Below are 19,043 nucleotides of genomic sequence, written 5' to 3'. Positions count from 1 at the left end.
AGCTCTCCTCCATTTTGGAGCTAAGGGATGAGACTCTACCCAAGACTATAAATGGAGTAAGAACTTCGAGAGCCCTTCTCAGGCTCAGCTGTGGGCCTAACCGGCACCTTCTCCCCATCTCCTTCTTCCAGCAGGTCCTAGAGCATCAGCCTCTCCAGCTCCCCACTGCCTGGTAATGAACACAAGGCCAAAGGCCTCGGATTTTCTGAGCACATTTCTGCTAACAATCCTGGGGGAGAACAAAGAACTGAAGATAAGGAAGTAGCCAAAGGTTCAGAATCCTCCACGCCTGTGTAGGCTGAGCGCCTTCTACAGGTTGTGACTGGCCCAGTTCTGACTGTGATGAGGTGGCAGTCCTGAATGTCACCCAACTTTTATTCTCTTGGGGTGTGACGCCTTCTCTCCAACCCACCTCTTTGAGACCCCTCTTACCATGCTAAAGATGCACATTCTCTGGGATTAGAGGGAACTGGATTCATCTGCCAGAGCTGTGGCTTGCTCACCCCAGCTTTTGTGACCCTGGTTGGCCCGCAGCCTTGACCTCTCTGCGCTGTAGCCTCTTCTGTAAAGGGGAATGCTATGGTACTTCTCAGGGCTGCTGTCAAAACTGAATGAAATGGGATCCCTGGGTGGCTCAGTCATTAAGCATCTGCCGTCGGCTCAGGTCATGATCCCAGGGTCCTGGGATCGAGCCCCACATCGGGCTCCTTGCTCAGTGGGGAGCCTGCTTCTCCCTCCACCTGCCGCTCCCCCGCTTGTGTTCCCTCTCTATCTCTCTGTCAAATAAATAAATAAAATCTTAAACAAACAAAAAAAAACCCTGAATGAAATGTTTGTAATGGACTTTGCAGTGCCAAGCACACAGTAAGTACTCAATACATGGCAGCATTTATTCATTTGTCCCACAAATATTTATTGAGTGCCTATTTACAGTGCTTGGTGTTGGGCCGGGTGTAGCAAGGAAAGAGGAGACTAACCCTCTCTGTTCTCATGGAGCTTACATTGTAGCAGGAAAGAAACATACGGATGGTGCTGAGTGAAAGATCCACTCAGCAAAGTGACGTAAGAGATAACTTGGGGGTGCACAACAATGTGTGTGTGCTTAACGACACTGAGCTATATGCTTAAACATGGTTAAAATGGAAAAAAAATGGTGAAAATGGTAAATTTTATGTATATTTTATCACATCAAAAAAAAAAAAAAAGAAAATAACTTGGGGTAGGGAAGAGAGTGGTCAGGGAGGTGACCTTTAAGCTGGGACCTGAAATATGAGAGAAAGCCAGCAGGGCAAGACCAGGACAAAAGTGGCCCAGGACACAGTGTGGTAAGTTTGGGAACCAGGAGAGGCCAGTGCGGCTGCAGCTGGAGAACTGGTCAGATGGCATGAGGTGAGCAGGGGCTGGATCATGCAAGGCCTTCTAGGGAAAATGGAAAACTTTTAAGAAAGTCTTCATCAGATTTACATTCTTTTTTTTTTTTTAAGATTTTATTTATTTATTTTGAGAGAGAGAGACACAGCGAAAGACGGAACACAAGCAGGGGGAGAGAGAGAGGGAGAAGCAGGCTCCCTGCTAAGCAGGGAGCCCGAGGCGGGGCTCGATCCCAGGACCCTGGGATCATGACCTGAGCCGAAGGCAGACACTTAACGACTGAGCCACCCAGGCGCCCCTCATCCTTTTCTTTTTTTAAGATTTTATTTATTTATTTGAGAGAGAGAGAGAGAGAGCATGAGCACAAGTGGGGGGAGGAAGAGGGAGAAGCAGGCTCCGCACTGAGCAGGGAGCCCGATGCGGGGCTTGATCCCAGGACCCCGGGATCATGACGACCTGAGTGGAAGGCAGACACTTAACGACTGAGCCACCCAGGCGCCCCCAGATTTGCATTCTTAAAAGGTTGTTCTGGCTACTGTAAAGAAACTGGGATCGACTGGAAGAGGAGGCCATTGCAGGCATCCAAATAAGAGAAGATGGTGACTTGACTGGGTCTGTCCGAGGTAATAGAGAAAAAGGACACAAAACAGATCAACTTAGGAGACAGATTCAATTCATGGATTAGCTGTGTGGAGTTAGGGAGAGGGAGGGATCCAGAATGGCTTTCTTCATCCTAAAAAAAACCCAGGGGATCCCGGGCAGGCCTCCCCAGGATCCCCCTATGAGCTTGGCCAAACACAAGGATTCCCAGGCGTTGGCTTAAATGAGGAGGATGGATTGGAACACCTGGCTGGCTCAGTTGGCGAAGCATGTGAATTTTAATCTCAGGGTTGTGACTTTGAGCCCCACATTGGGTATAGAGATTACTTAAAAATAAAATCTTAAAAAAAAATGACTAGGATGGTAGACTTCTATTTGGTGAGGCGGGAGAACACTAGGGGACAAACGCTTGAGGAGAGACCCAAGAGCCCCATTTTACCCGATGTTTTCCTTAAGTCTGAAGTCGTTGGGAGCCAAGGAGAGGGAATGTTAAGTATGCAGAGCTGGGTGGGTTAAGGGGTGTGGGATAGAACAGGTATCCTTGTTTCAGGTAGACAGCTTGTATGTCTGGCCAAGGACCTGTCCTGCCAAAAGTAAATCTCCCGTCAGCTCATCAGAATGACCTGTGGCAGGGAGGGAGACCGTGTCGTAGCATGGAAAAGTGCTCACAACAAGAAGTGAAAACAAAGGGAAGAGAATTATGTCAGCATACTGGTGCTGATGCTAGGCTGACCTGCAGGCAAGGCCTGGAGTGGAGACGGAAAAATAAACATGAGGTGATTGGTATCACAGGGCGCTAACAAAAACATGTGTTACTGTGGGTTGGAACCGAGTGAACATCTCCTTAGCCACCCACGTTTTGGTGAACATTGTGGGGCATGTCACTGCAAGCTAGGCACACTGATTCTACTTTACAGGTGAGGAAGCTGAGGCTCAGAAAGGTAAAGTACCTCACCCAGGACTGGAAAAGGGAGTGAAGGTCTCAACCAAGCTGGTCAGACTCCAAAGCTGGTGCCCTTGCCAACTTCCTCCCCAAGCTCCCCAGTCTCTCAGCCAGCCTGGGCTCTCTCTCATACCCTCTCACCAAGAAAAGACAGCCACTTGGCTCTGGTCTTCCTGATCCCCACCCCATGTCATTCCATAAGTCAATCATGATCTTTCTAAACCTCAAACCTGAAACAAGCGGCTTCCTTGCTCAGACTCCCCTGTGGTTCCTTCTGCCTGGAAGACAAAGCCCACGTTTCTTAGCCTGGTGCCAAAGGCCTCCAGAGTCTGGTACTGACATAACATTTGGCCTCATCCCTTCTCTGTCACATCCTCCTTTTGCTTCCTACACAATCTTAGATTGCTTACTGTTCTCTCCAGACCATTTGCATCTCTATACCTTCCCATCCCTTATCCTACTGGAAGAATGTCTACTCAGTCCCAAAGTCACCTCCACTGGTAAATTTCCTGGTCCCTCCCCTCATCCTAAACTAACCATTCTCTCCCAGAGAAACTGGGATCTTCTAGATCATAATTACTCTGGTTTACATGTCTGTCCACCATACCAACCTACTCCTTAAAATACAAGCCACTCTGGGGCACTGGCCACTCCTATCTTCTGTATGCCAACAGCCTTTTACTTCTCACAACAAGCTGAAGCAGCACTATCACTCCTAATTCAACTGATGGGCCTGAGGCTCAGAGAATACAGCCAGTAAAAAAGAGTCAGGAAGAGAAACCAGGTATACCTGATTGACTTAAAAACAAAAACCAGGTCAGCCAAAGGCAGCCATGATCCAGGCAGGGGTGGAGGCAGCCCAGGCAGGCCTCTCCAGAATCCCCCATGAGCTTGGCCAAACACAAGTGAGGGCAGAAGCCAGCTGAGTGGAAGAAGATGATGAGACCAGAGAGGAGACACTGAGGCAGCTTGGGTCTAAGTGGGTGGGCCAGGTGGGTGTGGGAGCCACTGAAGGACATGGGAAAGGACAGACCTGAGTTCTCAGTGAGCCTCAGAATATTTGCCTCTCAGATGGAAGACTCTAGGTACTGCAGAATGCTGTTGTGAGCAATCCCAGAGGCAGGGCAGGGGATGAGGGCACCTCCTAAAAGGTGGAGCCCTGGGGGCACCTGGCTGGCTTACACAAAAGAGCATGCGACTCTTGATCTCAGGGTCATGAGTTCGAGCCCCACAGTGGGTATGGAGATTAAAGAAAGAAAGAAGCTAAAAATAAATAAACGAATAAAATAAAAGGTGGAGCCCTGCACCCATTACCCACCTGCCTATCCTCCATTGCACAAATCAGTCCTTTGTACAGACTCCTTCTCGAACTGCTCTGGGTGTGTTTTCTTAACCACACACTAAGTGTCTCGACTAGAAATAAGTAGCAATCTTTTGTCCCCACCCCTCACTCCCTAACAGACAAACACAGCTTCCATCCTCAGCAGCTTACAGTCTGGGAGAAGAGTAAGACATAGAAATAAGTAGAACTCAGATAGAGAGTCAACTTCCACTAAGAGCCACCTATGATGCTAGGTGTGATCACCCTGGTTTTACAGATAAGAAAGCTGAGGCTGGGGCGCCTGGGTGGCTCAGTTGGTTAAGCGACTGCCTTCGGCTCAGGTCATGATCCTGGGGTCCCAGGATCGAGTCCCGCATCGGGCTCCCTGCTCAGCGGGGAGTCTGCTTCTCCCTCTGACCCTCTCCTCTCATGCTCTCTCTCTCTCTCTCACTCTCTCTCTCTCTCAAATAAATAAATAAAATATTAAAAAAAAAAAAAAAAAAAAAAGAAAGCTGAGGCTAAGGAAAGGTGCCCCAGGCCACAAAAGTGGGATTAGATCCCAGGTCTCCTGAGCACTCCCCATCAGGGCCAGGGCACCCCCACCCTCCCTCCCCTCTTCTCCCTGGGCTCCAGTTTCCTCATGTAGTGAATGAAGGCACACCAGACTAGACAGTCTACCAGGGGCCTGGTGTTCCTGTTGTGACCTCCTACGACCTCTCCACAGCCTCGTTTCTGCAAAGACAGACAGGGCCCTCTCTGACCACAGCAGCTGTCCTGGCCACCACCCCCACCTCACCAACGTCAGGAGGCAGACACTTGCCTGCCAGTCTCAGAAGCTTAAGAATCTTTGTGAGTTAAGGTCCCCGGGAGGAGAGGGTCTCATGTGTCAGCAAACACTTGCTGAGCTCCTGCTATGTGCCAGGCACAGCGCTGGTATACTTCACCCCAGGAGTTCCTCGCCAGAGGCGCCCCCTTGTATACAGAGTTATGCCCGGGGGAAAGGGACCTCAGCTTCCACCGGATGTTAGAATCACTGCTTTATTAAAAATACAGGATATTAGTAATTCTCACAACATGCCTCTTACCTTCATTTTACAGATAAGGAAACTAACACCCAGGGAGACTGGGTGGGTGGTCCAAGGGCACCCAACTAGTAAGTTGCAAAGCTGAACAGGATTCCTGCTCTTGGGATGTCTTTGCAACAAGAGCAAGGTGAACTCCGGATTCATCTTTCCAGACTCCGCTCTGCTGCCCTTCTTGGGTGACACCGTCCCTGCCTCCTCCACCACCACCCAGTGTTTCTTGGTCTTGCACTCCAGACCTTTCAAGACCCAGCCCTTGCTGTATTATCTTGTTACTCCCTTCTTTTAACCAGACTTCAACATCTGTGGTATTCCTAACCCCAGCACTCACCTACACCTTCATGCCTTGGCATGCCCCTGCCTGGATGGCACGAACTCCTCCACCCCAGGCAGCTGAATAACTCCAATTCTGGTCAAAACCCCGTTCAAGAGTCACCTCACCTGGAAAGCCATCCTGACCCCCTCAAGAGTTCCCGGACCACTCCATACACTCAACTTCTGCTAGGGCACACAAGTCACACTTGGCTGGAGCACCTCCATTACCATTTGACGAATGAATGGTTTCACGGACATACTTCGGTGACACAATGGACCAATAACTGAGGGCCCCAGATGGGTCTCCCCAAGGAGACCGGGGGCTCTGTAAAGGCCACGCGGGGCCCTTCTCACCACTGTTCCCCAGCCCTGCCAGCGCAGCACGGAGTAGAAAGCCAGTAAATAATCGGTTGACAGATGAGTTTGATGCAGGGTTCACAGCACACCTCTCCAAGAGTCAACAGTCTTCGTCCTGGTGCCTGTTGACGCTGAGACTTCTTTCCCTACAGAAGACCCTCACCAGCCTACCCTCGCGCTCCTAAGGCACACACTCTCGCCGGGCAGGATCCCTCCCCTGGCTCTGTCACACGCATCCTCCGGACGAACGCTGGGCAAAACCACTTTCCCCGCTCCGGAAGCGCAGCCCCGGTCGGGGCGGCCGGTCCCGGGCCGCGAGGCGCGCGGCTCTGCGCCCGGCGGGGTCACCGCGGCCGCGCGCACACGGCCGGCCGCGCTCGGGCCGTTTGAATCTCCCGCCCGCGCGGGCGCCGCGGGCCGGACGAGAGAGGCGCGGCGGCAGAGGGGCCGCGCGGCCCTCGCTCGAGCCAGGCGGGGCCAGGCCGGCGCCAGGGCGCCCCGCGGGGCCGGGGACCCGCGCGCCCGCACCCGCGCCTTCCTGCCGCCCGGCTTCACGTGGGGCCGGCGCCGCCGACATGAGCGCGCGGGCAACGGCCCCGGCCCGCCAGGGCTCCGGCTGTGGCCGCCCCGCGCGCCGCCCTCCGCCCCGACCCTCCGCCCCGACCCTCCGCCCGTGACGGGCGCGACCTACCTCGCTGCAGGTCCGCCACAAGCAACTCCTCCGCTCGCCTGCCCGGCCGCGAACTGCCCCAGAGCATGCGCTCTGCAGGCCTCCGGCCCCGACCCCGGGCCAGAAAGGAAAACAAAGAGCCCGGCGGCCCCTGGCGGCCGCCCCGGGAAGTGCAAGTGGCGCGCTCGGGCTAGAGCGCTCTAGACCGGGTTCTCTCCGCCCCTGGCCCGGGTACGGTGTGTATGTATTTGGGAGGCTCCAAATCCGGACCAGTGGACTGACAACCAGAGACGACTTGAAACCAGGTGAGGCAGGGACTGTAGAGATAATGATCTTCCCTGCTCTCAAAGGGGTCCCCGTCAGAGAAAGATGAGAAATCAGACCATCAACAACCACGCAGGGGCATCTGGCTGAGCCTGAGGCTTGAGAAAGGCTTTCCAAGGTAAGTCTAAGAGGGCAGGGCATCTAAGAGATGCATCCCTTGCGATGACAGGGAACGATGAGAACCTAGGGTGGTTGCGGAAAACTGCCAAGGTGTGATTTGAGCAGAGGGTGCCCGTAGGAGTGGAGAACGCTCGAGAGGGAGAGTCAGATCATGATGCAGGGCCTTGTGTGTCTAAGGAGTACAGCCTCTATCCCGAGGCAGTGGGGAGTTAGGGAAGGGATCTGAGCAAGGGAGTGACATGAGCAGAGTCTTATTTCAGAGCAAAATGGAGAATGGAGTTGGTGGGAGGGGAAAATAAGGGGGGGGGGGGTAGGTGGGCAAGAGAAGCGAAGGAGACCAGCTAAGAAAGATGAGGTTGTGGACTGGGGTTGGGTGCTGGAGGTGGGAAAAAGCATCAAGTTGACTGTGTGCTCTTGTTAACACACTCCTTCTTCAGGATAGATACAAACAGTTCAGGATTTCAGGTGTTCCCTGAGGTGACTTGATTGTGTTGGGGGATTTCTGAGATCAGAGCAGGGACCTCTGCAGAAGGGCATTTTCTCCATTTCATGTTGATTCTGACTCTGAAAGTCATTCAATCGTACCTGAACCCTAGATGGACACTTTTGATGAGTATTTACCAACCGAATTTCTCCTACAATGTGGAGGCCACCCCAAAGTACTCCCCATCTTCAGGGTCTCTTACCTCTCCAAGTTTACCTCCGCCTCCATCATGGACTCCTTTTTTGGATGATATTCTGTGAAATTTCTCCAAGTTTTAATCCTGGATCTTTGATCTCTCTGCTGTCTTCTTCCAAGATCTTACTCATTCACGTGGCTTAACGTAATTGTAAGAATGATTATTATCACCTATTTTGTAAAACCGTTTACTTTGTTAACTACAGAAACACATCCACCCATGTCCATGAGCTCATTTGTTCCTTACACAACCTCATGATCGTTGGCAAATGAGAAAAATGAGGTTTCAAGAGCTGAGGCCAGTTCTCTGGGGTCAGCACACAAACAGTAGAAGAGGACCAGAACTCTTGTTCTTTCAACTGAGAGGACAGTCCATTTGGTCTGGTTCTGACTTCCACCCTAAGTTTCAGCCCTAGAGCTCTTCCCAGAAGACACAACACCTAAAATAAAACATGTTTTCTATGGATCTAGACTCCCCTCCCAACTTCATCCTTACAGCCAAGATTAAGGTTCTTGGAGAAGTAAAGATTTAATCCTTAACTTCTGATTCTTCCTTCTCCCCTCTTCATGTTTCTGTTTCTGCCCCCCTGGTCTAAGGCACCACCCTCTTGGCTTCTGCTCCCGCCCCTCATCCCTTCCCCTCCATTTTGTTCCACCTAGGTCCCCATGCCAGTCTCCCTAAATCACGGCTCTGAGAACTTGCCCTGCTTCAAAATCTTTTAAAAACTCCAAAATCTCTTCACTGCTGTGCTTGGAACAGCAGGTGGCTAATGCCCCAGGTTACTGATCTCCCATTCTCCCCTTCCCCTCTGCACTGTACTCTGAAGGTGCCCATGTTCATTCTATCTTCTCACCTTTATGTAGGCTGTTTTCCCCAACAGGCTTTCTTCCTGCCTTGCTGAGCTCTTGATATATCTTAAGGCTCAATTCAGTCCCCATCTCTGTGAAGCCTTCCTTGGCTCCACTTTATCTTTTCCTATTCTGAACCCAAATACTCATTTTAATTTTTTCACGTTCTATCATTGTTTTATTTATTGAACACAGACCATAAGGACAATCAATTGAACCCGGCCCAGAACTGGTTCAAATGACAGAAATGAAAGATATTGAAAGTTACTGTAGGGGCGCCTGGGTGGCTCAGTCAGTTAAGTGTCTGCGTTCGGCTCAGGTCATGATCCTGGGGTCCTGGGATTGAGCCCCGCTGAACAGGGAGCCTGCTTCTCCCTCTCCTCCCCACTCATGCTCTCTCTCTATCCCTGTCTCTCTCTCCCAAATAAATAAAATCTTAAAAAAAAGAAAGTTTTTTTGGGCACCCGGGTGGCTCAGATGGTTAAGCGTCTGCCTTCGGCTCAGGTCATGATCCCAGGGTCCTGGGATCGAGTCCCGCATCGAGCTCCCTGCTCAGCGGGAAGCCTACTTCTCCCTCTGCCTCTCTCTCTCTCTCTGTCTCTGTCTCTCATGAATAAATAAATTTAAAAAATCTTTAAAAAAAAGAGTTTTTGTAACTTTATTGCATACGCATAAAAGTTAAGTAGAGACATAGAAGATATAAAAAGACCCAAGGTGAATTTCTTTTTTATATTTTATTTATTTGAGAAAGAGAGAATGAGCCTGAGCAGGCAGAGAGGCAGAGGAAGAAGCAGACTCCCCGCTGAGCAGGGAGCCAGATGTGGGGCTTGATCCCAGGATCCTGAGATCATGACCTGAGCCAAATACAGACACTCAACCAACTGAGCCACCCAGGCACCACCCAAAGTGAATCTCTTGACAGTATCTAAGATTACAAATACACTGGATGCTATTAACAATAGATTAGATATTGCAAAAGCAATGATTAGTAAACTTGAGGGCACAGCAAGAGAAACTTCCAAAATGAAACATAGAGAAAAAAGAATTTTAAAAAATTGAAAATGGCATCAGTGAGCTATGGAATAACTTTAAGTGGCCAAATATACAGGGAAGCAAGGAGGACCTGGGGACAGAGAATATATGAAGAAATAACAGCTTAAAAATGTGCAAACTACAAACCTACAGATCTGTGATAGCTAATTTTATATGTCTACTTGGCTAGGCTATGGTGGCCAGCTGTTTGGTCAAATGCCAGTCTAGATGTTGCTGTGATGGTATTTTTTGGATATGATAACCTTTAAATCAGTAGACTTTACCTTCTGTAATGTGGGTGGGCTTCATCCAATCAGTTGAAGGCCTTAAGGGAAGGAATTCTGCCAAGACTGCATGTAGGCTCAAGACTGCAACACCAACTCTTGCTGGAATTTCTAGCCTGCCAAAGTGCCCTGCAGATTTCCGACTTGCCAGCCCCCACAACTACGTGTGCCAATTCTTTAAAGTAAATCTCTGTCTATCTACACACATACCTTCTGTTGGTTCTGTTTCTCTGGAGAACAATTGACCAACACAAAATCCAAGAAGCTCAAGTAACTCCAAATACAAAAAACAGGATACATCAAAATCAAATTGCTTAAAACCAATGACAGAAAATCTTAAAAGCAGTCAGAAAAAAGACATGTTATATACAGAGAAAGGAGACAAGGATACAATGCAACATGTTAGGTACAGAGGAACAAAGACAAGGATACAATGCAACATGTTAGGTACAGAGGAACAAAGACAAGGGTACAATGCAAACATAATATGGAGCAACATCTCTAAAGTACTCTAGCAAAATTATATCTAAGAAGGTATATCCAGCAAAAACATCTCTCAAAAATGAAGGTGAAAATAAGTTATTTTCAGGGGCACCTGGGTGGCTCAGTCATTAAGCGTCTGCCTTCAGCTCAGGTCATGATCCCAGATTTTATTTATCTAGATCTATATCTAGATCTAGATAAATAAATAAAATCTTAAAAAAAGAAAATAAGTTTTCAGACATACAAAAGCTGAAAGAATTCATCACTAGTAGAACCACTGTAAAAGAGATGTTAAAGGAAGATGGGCAGAAGGAACATGACACCGGACAAGAATCTGGATCTACAATGGAGGCATGAAGAGCACTGGAAAATACTTTATTTCACCTTCATTTTTGAAAGATTGTTTTCTTTCTTTTTTTAAAGATTTTATTTATTTATTTATTTGAGAGAGAGAGACAGCATAAGAGGGGGGAGGGTCAGAGGGAGAAGCAGACTCCCCGCTGAGCAGGGAGCCCGACGTGGGACTCGATCCCGGGACTCCAGGATCATGACCTGAGCCGAAGGCAGTCGCTTAACCAACTGAGCCACCCAGGCGCCCGAAAGATTGTTTTCTTTCTTAAAACTTTATTTTTTTTTAAATTTTATTTATTTGACAGAGAGAGACAGAGAGAGAGAGGGATCACAAGCAGGGGGAGTGGGAGAGGGAGAAGCAGGCTTCCCACTGAGCAGGGAGCCCGATGAGGAGCTTGATCCCGGGACCCCGGGGATTTTGACCTGAGCCGAAGGCAGAAACTTAACGACTGAGCCACCCAGGCGCCCCTCTTTCTTAAAACTTTAAAAAGGATAATTGCCTGTTTAAACAAAAAAAAATAATGTATTGTGGGTTTTATAATATATATAAAAGTGATACACAAGACAACAATAAGACTGTGGGGTGACAAACGTATGGTCCTTATACTGTCCTAAGTGATGTGATATAATATCAATTAATGTGGACTCTGATAAGTTGAAGATGTATACTATAAACCCTAAAGCAACCACAAAAATAACAAAATAAAGTTATAGCTAGTAAGCTAACAAAGGTAATATAGAATCAGAAAAAAAAAACTTTTTTTTTTTTTTTTTAGAGAGAGGGAGGGCAGAGGGGCAGTGGGAGAGGGAGAGAGAAAATCTTAAGTAGGCCTCACACCCAACACGGGGCTCGATGCAGGGTTCGATCTCACAACCCTGAGATCATGACCTGAGCTGAAATCAAGAGTTGGACACTTAACCAGCTGAGCCACCCAGGCGCCCAATACTCATTTCTTTTTTAAACGATTTATTTATTTGAAAGAGAGTGTGTGTGTGCAAGCATAGGGGAAGGGGCAAAGGGAAAGGGAGAGAGAGAATCCCAAGCAGACTCCCTGCTGAGTGAGGAGTCCAATGCAGGGTTCACTCTCAGGATCCAAAGATCATGATCTGAGTGGAAATCAAGAGTCAGACGCTCAACTGACTGAGCCACCCAGGTGCCCCCAGTACTCATTTTTTAAAAGGCAGAATAAGAAGACAAAAGGAACAAAGAACAGATGAGACAAATAGAAAACAAGTATCAAAATGATAAGACTCTGGGGCGCTGGGTAGCTCAGTTGGTTAAGTGTCTGCCTTTGGCTCAGGTCATGAACTCAGGGTGCTGGGATCGAGCCCTGCTCAGCAGGGAGTCTGCTTCTCCCTCTGCCCCTCTCCATACCCATGTTTTTTCTCTCTCTCAAATAAAAAAAAAAAGGTAAGACTCAAACCTAAGCACATTAATCATATAAAAATAGGGTCTAAACACTCCAGGTGAAAGGTAGAGATTATCATAATAAATCAAAAAAGCAAGACCCAATTATACACTGCCTACAAGATATATAGTTCAAATATAAATATACAAATAGGTTAAAAGTAAAAGGATACAAAAGACATACTCTGGTAACACCAGTCAAAAGAAACCTGGAGCAGCTATATTAATAACAAAGTAGATTTCAGAGCAAAGAATATTATTGAAAAAAAGTAATTTCATAGATGATAAAGGAGTCAACGGATCAAAATACACAATCCTGAACATGTACGCAACTAATAAGAGTTTCACAATACATGAAGCAAAAACTGACAGAACTTTTTTTTTTTAAAGATTTATTCATTTGACAGACAGCAGAAGCAGGGTGAGTGGCAGGCAGAGGCAGAGGGAGAAGCAAGCTCCCCGCTGAGCAGGAAGCCTGATGTGGGGCTCCATCCCAGGACCCTGGGATCATGACCTGAGCAGAAGGCAGATGCTTAACCAACTAAGCCACCCAGACACCCCCGATAGAACTTCTTGAAGAAATAGACAAATCCACAAATATAGCTGGAGAGTTTGATAACCTACTCTCGGTAATTGATAGAACAAGTAGGCGGAAAACCAGCAAGGATATAGACTTGAACAACACTTGCAACCAACTTTACTGATTGACATTTATACAGTGCTTCACCTTTCTTCACATTCCACCTTACTTTCTTCAAACAACAGTAAAATACATATTCTTCTCAAGTGTACATGAAACATTTACCAAGATAGACCATGTTCTAGGTCATAGAACAAGTCTTGGTAAATTTAAAAGGATTCAAGTCGTACAAAGTACATTCTTAGACTACACTGACATTAAAATAGAAACCAATAACAGCAAGATGTTTGGAAAACTCCCAAGTATTTAAAAATGAATACACTTTTAAATAACCCATAGATAAAAGAAACCAAAAGGGAATTTAAAAGTATTTTGAGCTGAATTAAAATGAAAACACAACATACCAGAAGTTTAGGATATTGTTAAAGCAATATTTGGGAGAAACATATAGCACTAAATGCTTATATTTAAAAAAAGGAAAGCTCTTAAATCAATGACCTCAACTTCTACCTTAAGAAGTGAGGGAAAGAGGGGTGCTGGGGTGGATCAGTCAGTTAAGCATGTGACTCTTGATTTCAGCTCAGGTCATGATCTCAGGATTGGGAGATTGAGCCCCACGTGTTGCTCCATGCTCAGCAGGGAATCTGCTCCAGATTCTCTCCCTCTCCCCCTCCCCACTTGTGCGCTCTCCCAAATAAATCTTAATAAAAACAGAAATGAGGAAGAGTAAACTACATCTAGTAAAAAGAATACAATAAAGATAAAAGCAGAAATCAATAGAACATAGAAAAACAAAATCATCAACCATTGTTTGCTATGTGCCAGGCACAGTATAGGTACTGAGCTTACATAGATGGTCCCATTCCTTGAGGATCCAACTAGTTAAGTTAGACGTACATCAGTTTAAAAATAATCACATCAGGGGCGCCTGGGTGGCTCAGTCGTTAAGCATCTGCCTTCGGCTCAGGTCATGATCCCAGGGTCCTGGGTTCAAACCCTGCATCGGGCTACCTGCTCGGCAGGAAGCCTGCTTCTCGAGAATCTCCCACTTACCCTGCTTGTGTTCTCTCTCTGGCTGTCTCTCTGTCAAATAAATAAAAATAAAAAATAAAAATAATCACATCAGAATGCTATCATGATGGAATGCTCAAGGTGCTGGTGCTTTTAAGGGAAAGTGAGGACAGTGGTGCAGAGTTCAGGCTCTAGAGACAAACACCTTTTAAGTTCTATTCTGTGTGGTCTTGGGCAAATGATAAAACTTTGATTTTGTCTTCCTTTCCTAGAACATGGATTTAATAAAATTCCCTGCCCTGCATAAGACTGTTTTGATTAAAGAATGCCTAGCACACAGCAAATCTTCATCAAATGTCAGGTACGATCATTAAAATGTGGATCCCATCCATCCCAAAGATAGAAAGGGGTGAAAGAAGGAGGCATGGCCAGGGAAGGGCTCTCACTCCCCAGGAAACTACTCATTTCCACTTCATTTTCCACTGTCAAGTAAAACTGGGCACTTATGTTTGTAACTCATTACAACTGAAACTGACGTTTTATGGTATAGTGGTTATTACATTAGCTTAATACCAAAAAAGTGGTTTAAACCAGGTGGAAATAGTATTTTTTGAGGCATGATATGACATAGGTTTAAAATAGGTTCTGTGGTCAGTTGCCTTGCTCACAGGCATGCTCTGCCACTTACTGGCTGTGTAACTTGGGCAAGTTCCTCATATCCTCCAACTTCAGTTTTCCTCATCTGCAAAATGGGCACAAGAGTACCTACTTTACAGAGGTACATGGAGTATCAAATGATGTACATACATCACCACTGTCTTGCTCAAAGCTAGTAATATATAATATGGTTTTGGAGTTAGGTTTGAGTCCTGGTTCTGCTCCTTACTAGTTAGGTGATCTTGGGGAAGTTACTAATCCCTTAATCTCTCCTGGAAAGAGGGTTGGTTCTGAGATAAACCTAGGTTAGTAATAGCTAAGTGATGGTAGACTTTATTCATTCAACAAAATTTACTGGATACTGCATCCCAGGTGTTTGCTTGAGAAGTGATATTTAACAAACTCATTGTGCTTTTATGAAACTGTAAGCTTTTTACAATTAACTCATTTCTCATTAAAACCCCAAGAGGTAGGTACTTTTATCATCCCCGGTTCTATGGATGAAAAAATTGAGGCAGAGGTTAAGTGGCTTGCCCAAGGTCCCATGGATAGCAAGTGGTAGTATTTGGATTCAAATGCAGGCAGTCGTGACTCCAAGACTCCAACTTTCACAATGACTGATAGGACTGCCTACATGTAGAAAAAGGCCAGAAGAGCCTGTTTGGAAAAAGCCTACAGACAAGTATGTCGAAAGAAGCCTGAAAAGGTGGGGCCTAGAATACCTGACAGCTTTGTTTCATCTACACTTTGGACATGGAGGAAAAAAATGCACATATTTCTTGCCCAGCAGGTTACCCAGCCTAACCCTGTTCATTTATACTAAAAACTAAATTCCCTGTCTGGGTGTAGGGAAAAAACACTATTCAGACATCTGAGCACCTCCTTTCCATAGGCTGCTTATGTAGTTAAGGATAGGAAAGATGAGTACCAGACAAAAGGTTGGCCCTGGGCATCCAGGTTCCCTCCTAGCAATTCTACAGTTCATTTGTACAGAGGATCTACTTAGCTGTTGGCTTGGACAATCAGCCTATTAAAACTAATACCTACCTCAGAGTTGTGAATACATGCTAAGCTTAGGACAGTGCCTGGCACAGGTTAAGTTCAAGTGTACTTGTTTTAACAGATCACCTTAATCACACTCCTTAAAAGCCCCCTCCCCACCTTGTTTCATTTAGCCCCACTCTGGATCTAGACTCTTTACCTTCTAGATGGTTCTGTTAGTCCCCATCCTTCAGGGTCTCAGCTGCCCTATGCTGGCAGCTAGTACATGAGCTTGACAAGATTTCCTTTGTGACTCAACCTCCCATCACTCATAGGCAGGATGACAATTTTCTCCGGTTTAGGTTCCACTTGAAACACTGGCAGTAGAGACTTAACTAGCTTAACAGAGGTGTGATTTTAGCATTTATGCCCAACCTTGTTAAGGTCAACTTACCTGTACTATATTGGGGGAAACTGAAGGCTTGGTCTAATTAGTAACCAAGATCTCTGAACACTCATGTCCAGTGGTTGATTGTTATGTTCACCTTTCAAGACACCACACCTAAATTCATTAGGTATCCTAAGCACTACCCACCTTTGAATGCAACCAGCTTTTACCTGCACACTAGGTAACTGGTAGGAATCAATACACATTTTCCAACAGAAGAGTAAACAAGTGCTGGGGTGCCTGGGTAGCTCAGTCATTAAGCATCTGCCTTCAGCTCAGGTCATGATCCCAGGACCCTGGGATCAAGCCCCACATTAGGCTCTCTGCTCGGTGGGAAGCCTGCTTCTCCCTCTCCCACTCCCCCTGCTTGTGTTCCCTCTCTTGCTGTTCTGTCAAATAAATAAAATCTTAAAAAAAAAAAAAAAAAGGAGTAAACAAGTGTCAAGTGACACAAGACACACAAGCTCAGTCTTTAATGCAGAACTAAGCAAACATAAACTGCAAAGGTAGTTTTCCTAACAAGCACTTCCATTCACAGAATACGAGTGTCAGTCACATTTCCACAAAAAAAGGAGCCACACAAATATGCAGCCATCTTTATTATAATTCATAAATACATTATAAACAGACCTGGATCTTTAATAAGACACTTAGGATCTGATAGGCTTTTGTTTTCCATTCAGTTATGTAGTTAGAAAACCCAGTTTACTTGAGACAGTAGAAAAGGCCAAGTAGCATCTTAGCTTCCTTAAATTTTCTCCTCATAGGCATTCTGGAATCTTTGGGCTTTGTGGGTCAAAGGACCAGATTGTTAAGACATGCCTATATTCAGTGCTGTCCGCATTCCCTAAATTTCAATGGGCACCTGTCCTATGGAACATTCAACTTGTTCCCCAAATTTAGTATTCAGTTTTAAAGAGGTCAAATGTGCCCAAGTTTCCAAACCTCCAGGCTTATCTTATAAAAACAGCATTTATCATTCATTTTACCAACCCTCCCTGCCAAATAAAGGACCCCAAAAGTGTGTTAACTGCCAATGATTGGTGAGGCTCCTCTTCTCTCCTGAATGAAAACAAATGAAAAAGAGGATCAGACTCCTACTTAAGATCTCACTAAAAATTTTAATTTTAGTTTTCATTAGATGTTTCCTGCATGGTTTGTCTCCTCAGTCATCGTCCAGAGGACTCTGAGAAGCTGTAGGAATATGCAGGCGCAGACTCAAGGCCCGGCTTCATCTCCAACGTTGTGGAAAGGGACTGTACGTCACGGGGCAGAGCCCTATGCTCCCGTATGCCACCTGGACAGAGCCCGGGGAGAGTGACCTCCCGGGAGTATCCACGTTGGAATGCCTATGATTAAACAGCATCACCCTCAAAACATTTTAAGAGATTCCATGTCCCCCCATTCCATTCTACACGAGTGAATTTGAGGAAAGCCTGTTTAAAACCCAGTGGTTTACTACTGTTTCATGGTTTCTCTACTTAATTAGTCATTGTCCTAGGACTATTCAGGTACATACACCCACCTTCATCTCCAGTATCATGGAAAGGGCTCGTATTGGACACCAAATGCTTGGCTACCATACACAGACTTTGAGGGAGTATGCACATTTGTTTTGTTTATAGGACTTGCACGCAAGCTTTGCTAATCTTGACTTTGGTTAATTCACCCAATTTTTCCATTAGCAGCAAGTTTCTACCCTATCACATGAGAAAGATGTGAAAATATTAACTTTTATTGAATAAATAGCTATCTTCCCAGACATAAGAATACATTTACGAAACTGTCAACATGCCAACAAAAATGCAGCAAAGTTTCTATCTGGATGTATTAATGGCAGGAACACATTCATGAAAAGGAACTGGGCTGGAATGATTTAAATGTCAACAGGAAATAAAAGCCAAAAACAATTCTTACCCCAAATTCTTTGGTTTACTTACCTCGAATCAAATTTACTTGGAATCCTGCGTGATCACTGCAAAATAAGGTAGGCAAGAGCTTAATCCAGTAATACTTGGAAGGGAGAAAAGGTTTTTCTTTCCAATCAACCTAGATCCAGATAGAGGGAGCTGTTTCCTGCATGGTTTATCTCCTCAGTCATCGTCCGGAGGACTCTGAGAAGCTGTAGGAATATGCAGGCGCAGACTCAAGGCCCGGCTTCATCTCCAACGTCGTGGAAAGGGACTGTACGTCACGGGGCAGAGCCCTATGCTCCCGTACGCCACCTGGACAGAGCCCGGGGAGAGTGACCTCCCGGGAGTATCCACGTTGGTCACTGTAATTTACTTAATTTGCAAGCTCCTGAGCTACAAATAAATTTCAACCAGTTGATGGCGACTTCCCCAGGATATCCACTTTGGGGTGGACCCTATCCCAAGTGCCAACGAAATTCGAGTTCAATACCGATCAGCAGTCTCCTGTCAGTTATCTAAATTAACTTTCAGCCAGGTACCCCGAACATATCTACAAACCCCAACAGGCGATTAGCACTAATGCCAAAGCAATGGCAAATGCAAAGCCGTAGACACAGCAACTACGGCTCCTATCCATAAACGATCATCAGGAGTCGTGAGCTCACCCTACATCATAAAGCAAGTGGCAGAATCAAGAACCGTCCGTTTCGAAATCGATTCTCAAGCTCATATAGGTGTCAGACATTAAATGACCTGCACGCAATTCCACCGCCTCCTAGAAGACAAGGTAATAAGCTGGGCGATGGGCAACAGGAGGGGGTGGGCCGCGCATTTAGCGTCCGGCGCATGAGGTAGCAGCTCTGCAGGTTTCGGCGCGAACGCCTTAGATTACAGGCAAGACCCGTAGCTCACGAGGCCTCCATGGCCCATATCCGGTCCAGCTCCCCTGCATGAAGTAAGTGTAGTCAGCACAGACACCACTGAAGGGAATCCTAGATAGGATGAAGCCCACAAGAAAATCTGGTTGGCAGGCCCGGGGTACTAAACCTAGAACTAACGAATCGAACGGGTAAAAATGCTCACCAGCCGACTTCCACGCAGCGCAGCAATCGTTCTCGAAAAGACCGAGGAAGCCCCAGGGCATCCTTATTTATATCTTCTGAAGCGCGCGGAAGTCAAGGTGTATTTATTGCGCCTGCGCATC

General features: G+C 46.4%; 1 protein-coding gene, 2 long non-coding RNA genes and 2 other non-coding genes across 17 annotated transcripts in view; 1 reads left to right on the top strand and 4 right to left on the bottom strand.

Annotated features, from left to right (window-relative positions):
* RCC1 (regulator of chromosome condensation 1) overlaps positions 1-15,740 on the bottom strand; it is a 26,348-nt gene extending 10,608 nt beyond the window's left edge. For 3 of the 13 annotated variants that reach the window (XM_027568148.2, XM_027568214.2, XM_027568206.2), the window contains exons 1-2: positions 13,883-13,912; positions 7,790-7,921 (exon numbers count right to left, since the gene is read on the bottom strand). The gene's annotated coding sequence lies outside the window, so the exon portion shown is untranslated. Of the gene's footprint in view, positions 1-6,078; positions 6,216-6,680; positions 7,096-7,789; positions 7,922-13,882; positions 13,913-14,528; positions 14,546-15,698 lie in introns of those variants that run through there. The other 10 variants (XM_027568190.2, XM_027568235.2, XM_027568164.2 and 7 more) reach the window with 9 other exon arrangements.
* Positions 6,969-17,860, top strand: LOC113908169. Its single transcript, XR_003515379.2, has 3 exons — positions 6,969-7,101; positions 14,113-14,201; positions 17,058-17,860. It is a non-coding gene; the product is annotated as an uncharacterized LOC113908169 (long non-coding RNA).
* Positions 16,509-19,043, bottom strand: LOC113908166. The gene is made up of 3 exons (XR_003515376.1): positions 18,923-19,043; positions 17,867-17,901; positions 16,509-16,988 (listed from the first exon to the last, which is right to left on the bottom strand). It is a non-coding gene; the product is annotated as an uncharacterized LOC113908166 (long non-coding RNA).
* Positions 17,066-17,270, bottom strand: LOC113917508. Its single transcript, XR_003518250.1, has one exon. It is a non-coding gene; the product is annotated as a small nucleolar RNA SNORA73 family (small nucleolar RNA).
* LOC113917514 lies at positions 17,994-18,198 on the bottom strand. Its single transcript, XR_003518251.1, has one exon. It is a non-coding gene; the product is annotated as a small nucleolar RNA SNORA73 family (small nucleolar RNA).

The sequence above is a fragment of the Zalophus californianus genome, chromosome 4 (genome assembly GCF_009762305.2).
Source record: "Zalophus californianus isolate mZalCal1 chromosome 4, mZalCal1.pri.v2, whole genome shotgun sequence".
Classification (NCBI taxonomy): Eukaryota; Metazoa; Chordata; class Mammalia; order Carnivora; family Otariidae; genus Zalophus; species Zalophus californianus.
This window is presented reverse-complemented; position numbering and strand designations above follow the sequence as displayed.